Raw genomic sequence first — 6631 nt, 5'->3', positions numbered from 1 at the left:
ACCCTGGCACTTCTAGGGAGACACAAATCACTGCAGTGTGCTGGGTCTTGTCCATACCTACTGAACCTTGTTCAACACTATTCAGTACCCTCAAGGGGAATCTGGCATCTGACAACAAAATTACAGGCACTGTGGTTACTCCAACTCTGGCAACAGGCACAGCAGCTACTCCAACACCTGTGACCAGGCATTGCATCTGAACCAGGGAACCAACCTATGCCAGTATCAGTCACCTCTATACACAAGAAGAAAACTTGAAAGTCAGCTGTTTTAGAAAGTGATGGTGAAAAAGCAGAGCCGTCATGAGAAGGAAGAGGAAGAACTCATAAACGAGACAGAAACCACCTGACCCTTGTCCCTATCTCTGAGTGAGATGTGAGATATGTGAAAATATTTCAGTCATCATCCAGGTGAGCACACTGTCACCTGGCTGCTCTGATGCTGGGATTATGGAGCCAGTAGCCTGGACTTAGAGCACAGGGAAAACAAGGAGCTGGGATCCTTTCCTAGGGAAGGGGGCATTGACAAAGCAATCAGAAAAGGGGCACAAGCTCTTAGTCTCTGGAGGTGACTCCTGTCAGGTGTGAAGGAAAGGTTTCCCTTCAAGGAAGGTGTTATATATTGCCCAGGCAAGTGGACCATGATGGAGAGAGGTACTTGAGGGAATTAGCCATGCTGGAGGTGATGTATGACAACATGAATAACAAGCAGTTATCCAGGGATCCAGATGAAGTCCAGTGCACACAACCTATGTGGCTGAAGTTGGTATGGAGTGCACCAATGTCGTATGCCAACTCATTGGCTGTAGTGACTTCGAAAGGTGGAGAGGAAACAATGGTGACTGAATTGGCTGATCTCTTCTTCCCTATAGGCCTACATCTCAGCTGTGAAGAAACTGTCCCAGGAGGTCCAGGATGGCAAAGATAATATGTCCTACTCCCCACCTGTATGGACCATCCTAGCCATTAGGAGTCAGCATCCCTCTGCTCAAGAGAAAGGATATAGTGGATACACACCACACCCACGCTGTGGTTTTACCTGCATAACCATGGAGAAAATATGAGGAAATGGGATGGAAAAACTGCCTTGACATTAGAAGCACAGGTAGAGTTGCAAGGAAAAACAATCATACGAAGGAGCTCTTCCAGGAAAATTGCTGCTCCATTTTCCAGTGGGCAGTTCCCCATTCAGAGTAGAAGAGCTGATCTTACTCCTGATTTTAATGAAGGAACTCCTGACTCATATGTGACTCCAAGCATGTGAAGGACAATCGGAATCAGGCCCAACCAGCATGGGTTCATGAAAGGCACCTCCTGCTTGGACATCCTGATCTTCTTCTATGACAAGGTCACCCACCTAGTGAATGAGGGAAAGGCCATGGATATTATCTACCTGGACTTTAGTAAAGCCTTTGACACTGTCTCCCATAGCATTCTCCTAGAGTAGCTGGCTGTTTATGGCTTAGACAGGTGTACTCTTAAGGAATCTTTTTCCAGGTCTAAAACTAAAATCTTTTAAGCAGCTGTGTGGTTGCCAATTAACATTCATAACACCTCCAATCATGTGGTTTAGAAAGGGGATTTTACAACAACAACAAAGATGTAGAAAGTGTTTTGGCACTTCTAGGCATTCAAATTGCAAAGTCATCAAAAGGATCTCCAGGGCAAGCAAGATTCATTACTGAAGGATACTCGTATTTGGTCTTTGTGTTTCCCCAAGGTGTTTTACTTGAATAATGAGACCACTAATTCATCTTGTAAGACTTCAGAGAGCAAATTTTAATTTTTTTTCACCAATAAATTGATTCATGAAGTCAGAAGAGCTCCAAAGAATATGAATTTCAAAGACAAAATATTTTTGAATGTTTTTAGTGTTTTAACTGAAGAAATCCACCCATTTAAAGTCCTACAACTATTTTACATATATAGAAATTTACTGCAGATTTACAGTTTTTTAAGAACAATGAGTATCGTGTAATACCCTTCAAAATGTTCCCACCCTTCAGCCTGTTGGGTTTTTTTATTTATTTTTGAAGGTGTGGTATTTATCAAAATTGTTAGGAACTCCATCTACTGTGTGCACTGAGAGTGGCTTCAAGAACTCTTTTTGGAAAATGGAAGTCTAAGAAAATATCAAAGGATGAAGGATGACTGGCAGAATTTTAAAAATGTTGCTTTTGGTGAATTCTTAAAACTTCTGCCTCTCCTCATCCGCTCCCACTCTGGCGCTGGTGGACCTGGTGGTGGTGCAGCCTAGCATGGGTAGGCCCCCTCAGGGGGCCGGGGCGGCTTTATAGAATCACAGAATCATGGAATCATTAAGGTTGGAAAAGACCTGCAAGGTCAAGTCTAACCGTCAACCCAATACCACCATGCCTACTAAAGCATGTCTCAAAGTGACACATCTACACGTTTTTTTGAACACCTCCGTGGATGGTGACTCTACCACCTCTCTGGGCAGCCTGTTCCAATGCTTGACCACTCTTTCAGTAAAGAATTTTTTCCTAATATCCTATAGAAATGTCCCCTGATGCAACTTAAGGCCATTTCCTCTCATCCTATCACTTGTTACTTGGGAGAAAAGACCAACAGCCACCTCACTGCAACCTAGTTGTAGAGAGTGATAAGGTCTCCCCTCAGCCTCCTCTTCTCCACGTTAAACCACCCCCGTTCCCTTGGACTATCTTCATAAGACTTGTGCTCCAGACCCCTTGCCAGCTTTTTTGCCCTTCTCTGGACATGCTCCAGCAACTCAATGTCCTTCTTGTAGTGAGGGGCCCAAAACTGAACACAGTATTCGAGGTTCAACCTTACCAGTTCCTGAATTAAAAGGACACAATCACTTCCCTGCTCCTTCTGGCCACACTAATCCTGATACAAGCCAGGATGCTGTTGACCTTCTTGGCCACCTGGGCACACTGCTGGCTCATGTCTAGCCAGATGTAAATCAGCAGCCCCAGGTCTTTTTCTGCTAGGAAAATCAGCTTTGGCTGGTTGGGGCCAGTTGGAGCAGGTTTTCTCTCCTTCCCCACGGGCTGGTATGATTGATGCTGGTGGCAACAGCCAGACAGACCTTGGCCCGAGGTTGAAGACACACAACAGCCCTTTATGCCCTGGGGTGTTTTGGGGGACACCTGCCACCCTCACCTGCTGGGACCCCAAAAGGCAGCTGATGGGTCTTGAGGGGAAAGAGCACACCCCAAGATTTTTCCACTCATGCTCATTTAATGGCCTGCAGCGATAGCTGCTAGGCTGCTTTGGTCTGTTTCAGTGTCTTTTTTTTTCAATTACTGTTTCATCAGAACTATTTTGTTCTTGGCAAGGAGAAGGATGATTCAGATAAATTGGCATTTTCTGATGTAAATCTATTTAGTTAAAAATATCCCTGTCTACTCTGCCAAACACATGTACACTAGCACTGTGCAGTTTAACAAAATACGTAAGCATGGGATTTAAGCATATAATTGAGTACACTCGTGTTAGGTAGGGATTGCTTAATTAAAGTCAAGCATTAATTAGGTTTCTTCCAGATGATTCAAAGGGCTCTCATCATTGCCTACTCTTATTAATCTTAACTAAACAAGTTGTATGGTGCTTCAAGCCTGTTACTCTTGTTTCTCTGCTCCTTGTTCAGTATGCTTTAAAGGCTATATTTGTTCCATATTTGTCGTTATACAGAGAAGAAGAGAATAGCTTCATCCTTTATATTTCATGAATATTTAAGCGCCTGTATTTACACATTCAGCCCAATTAGTGGATAGTTATAAAAGTTTATAAGGTCAGGGCAGATATATTGCGATATGTTGTCATGACAGAAATAATGATGTGAAAGAGTTTTTTCTAGACATCAGTGTTTAAGAGAGTGGAATTTGGACAATATGCAGCAGGACTGGAGAACCCTGCAGAGGTATCCTGATTTGCAAATACAGATATGCCTATGAACATAACTGAGGAATAACAGAGTGCAGATTAGAAAACCTTTGGTTTTCAACCATGTGGCAGGAGGCAGAGAAAAGGGAATCCATGTTATGCTTGGTCTTCCTGCCAGGGGTGAACAAAGAAGACTAGGAAAATAGTGTTGAGTTGCAAGCTTTGAGAACTGCAAATTTGGCTGCAATGAGATGTGCGGCCTTGAAAATGTGTATTTCATGTACACACACTCTGTTAGAAGACATACAAACACAAATAATAGGAAATAGTCTGACAAGTTGTAATCACTTCTAATGTCACTTCTGAGTATGTGAAGTTTTAATTAAAAATGTAAGGACAAAATGTTTGGTTTATATCATAGAATCATATACATGTGTATGATTAGCCAACAGCTGCTCCAAAAGAGCTTGTAAAACTGCTGAATTGCAGAAATTCTAGGAAAAAAACTAGGAAATTCTAAGAAAGAACCACATGCTTGTAAGACTATAACTCATTAAGATAGCCTAATTCCAATGAGTTGAAAATTAGAAGCATTCAATATGTAGCCAAAACAGAGGCCTGGACACCTATAAATTAAAAATCCATTAATCGGCATACCATTGAAATTAGTTTACTTTGAAATCAAATGTAAGCTTGCTAAAATGGTGTAATCAAGACCAGTATTTAAAAATTTTGCAATACCCTGATGGTATAGCCAGACACAATGCATAAGCATTTTACATAAATATGTGAGCAATGCAACCAACAAAGGGGCTAATAAAAGCATGTAATTGCACTTAGGAAGCATGAGAAAACATATAAACAAGGACTGAAGTTAAGAGAAATTGCAAGAGGAAGAGCAAAGAACAAAAGCACAAGGCTTGCTTTGGGGTTAGGATTTGGAATAGATAGAATGTCTGCTGAGCACAGAAGCAGCATACCTGGCAAAACTAAAAACAAGACAAGCATCACTGGGAGCAGATGAGATATTCTCTCTGGGAAAGAGGCTAGAAACAAACCCAAGGATGACTGAGCAGAGATGGAGAGGAAACAGGACAAACTCACTTCTGTACTGACTTCTTTTACCAAAGAGCTCTCAAACCTGACCATCATGACCTCTGCAACTGAGGACTGTCACAGACAGTAACCCTCAGTGTTGGCTTTATGGTATGGTACTATATACTCACTGCTAATTTAGGTTGTTATAGTTAGGCTTTGTCAGTTTTGCATATGTAGTAAAGATGACTCATAATTTGTAAGAGCTAACCATTTGCACCAACTGTGCTGCGGATGAATTTGTTTTTTTTTTTTTTAACTTTAAGACAGACCTGATTTGCCAGTCTTCTAAAAACTCCCTTCATAGCAACCTCGAATTCTCTAATTGTGTCTAATAACACATATATGCAGTTGCAACAAATGATTATTTCAGTGAAGGAACAACAGGCCTGTCTGATTAGTGTGGGCAGTAACTCTCAGATGAGGCTACGTAGTAGGTGAGTTAGTAATTATTTATCTTATTTTCAGTTGTAGGAGCAGTCGTGTAACTACTTCTGCCCTTTCTGGCTATCTTCATGTGCTGAATGCAAGAGGAACCTGAAGTGACTTCTAATTTAGACCTTTAATAGGTATCTAAACTAAGTAAAATGAAATCTAAGCAGAATACTTACTTTTTTACTTTAAGAATATATTAAGATTGAGTTTCAATTCTTACATTTCTTAGGTTCACTTACACTGCAGAAAGTATGAAGTACTCTTAAAATAAAACAGTGACACTATTTATATATTTTGACATATGACCCAGGAACTCAGAAATAGAAGATCGGTAGAATTAAGCTTACTGACTTGAATCAGACTACTAATATTTTTAGTTAAGTACATCCTGAGGTGCTTCAATGGGCTAGGGCCTAAGGACTTTATAATGATACTTGAAATACATTCTCTTATCAGAATGTGCGTCATTCACTTCCTCATGTAATTTTTCAGGAATAGTTGCAATGTCCTTAAGTGTTTTAAAAATAAAGAACCATATAAACCCAAAATATAGAAACAGAATGTTTGGGTATATTCTCCTTTTATTTTGGAGATTGAAATGTCTTGGTGTGCTATATTTCAATGATTTTATAAAGCAAACATTCAGGTTTTGACCTACATGCAAAACAGCAGAAAAAAGTGGATCTTCTTGGCCCCTGATGATAGTACAAGCTTTTTAGGCATGCTGATACAGATTGTTACAGTATGTCCTTAGATTTTTTTCTGGCATGTATCTGATTGAATTCAATGTGTTGTTAGGAAATCTTCAATAGTTCAGTAGTAATTTATCAAGCATATTTAAGATTTTTTTTTTCTTTTAAATATCTGTATACACTTAGATATCCCCTAAAAATGCCTTTAAACATAAAAAATTCTAGCAGTGTCTGTGCTGTTAAATAGCAAAACACCAACTGAAGGCTTGGCTGGCATGTATCTGATTGAATTCAATGTGTTGTTAGGAAATCTTCAATAGTTCAGTAGTAATTTATCAAGCATATTTAAGATTTTTTTTTTCTTTTAAATATCTGTATACACTTAGATATCCCCTAAAAATGCCTTTAAACATAAAAAATTCTAGCAGTGTCTGTGCTGTTAAATAGCAAAACACCAACTGAAGGCTTGGCTTCTGTACCAGAAGCTTTTTGCTGGTACAGAAGCAAAAATCAGTAAAAAACATCACTGTTGATTAAAGC

The sequence above is a fragment of the Egretta garzetta genome, unplaced genomic scaffold (genome assembly GCF_000687185.1).
Source record: "Egretta garzetta isolate BGI_Z169 unplaced genomic scaffold, ASM68718v1 scaffold543, whole genome shotgun sequence".
Lineage (NCBI taxonomy): Eukaryota > Metazoa > Chordata > Aves > Pelecaniformes > Ardeidae > Egretta > Egretta garzetta.
Note: the sequence above shows the minus strand (reverse complement) of the source record.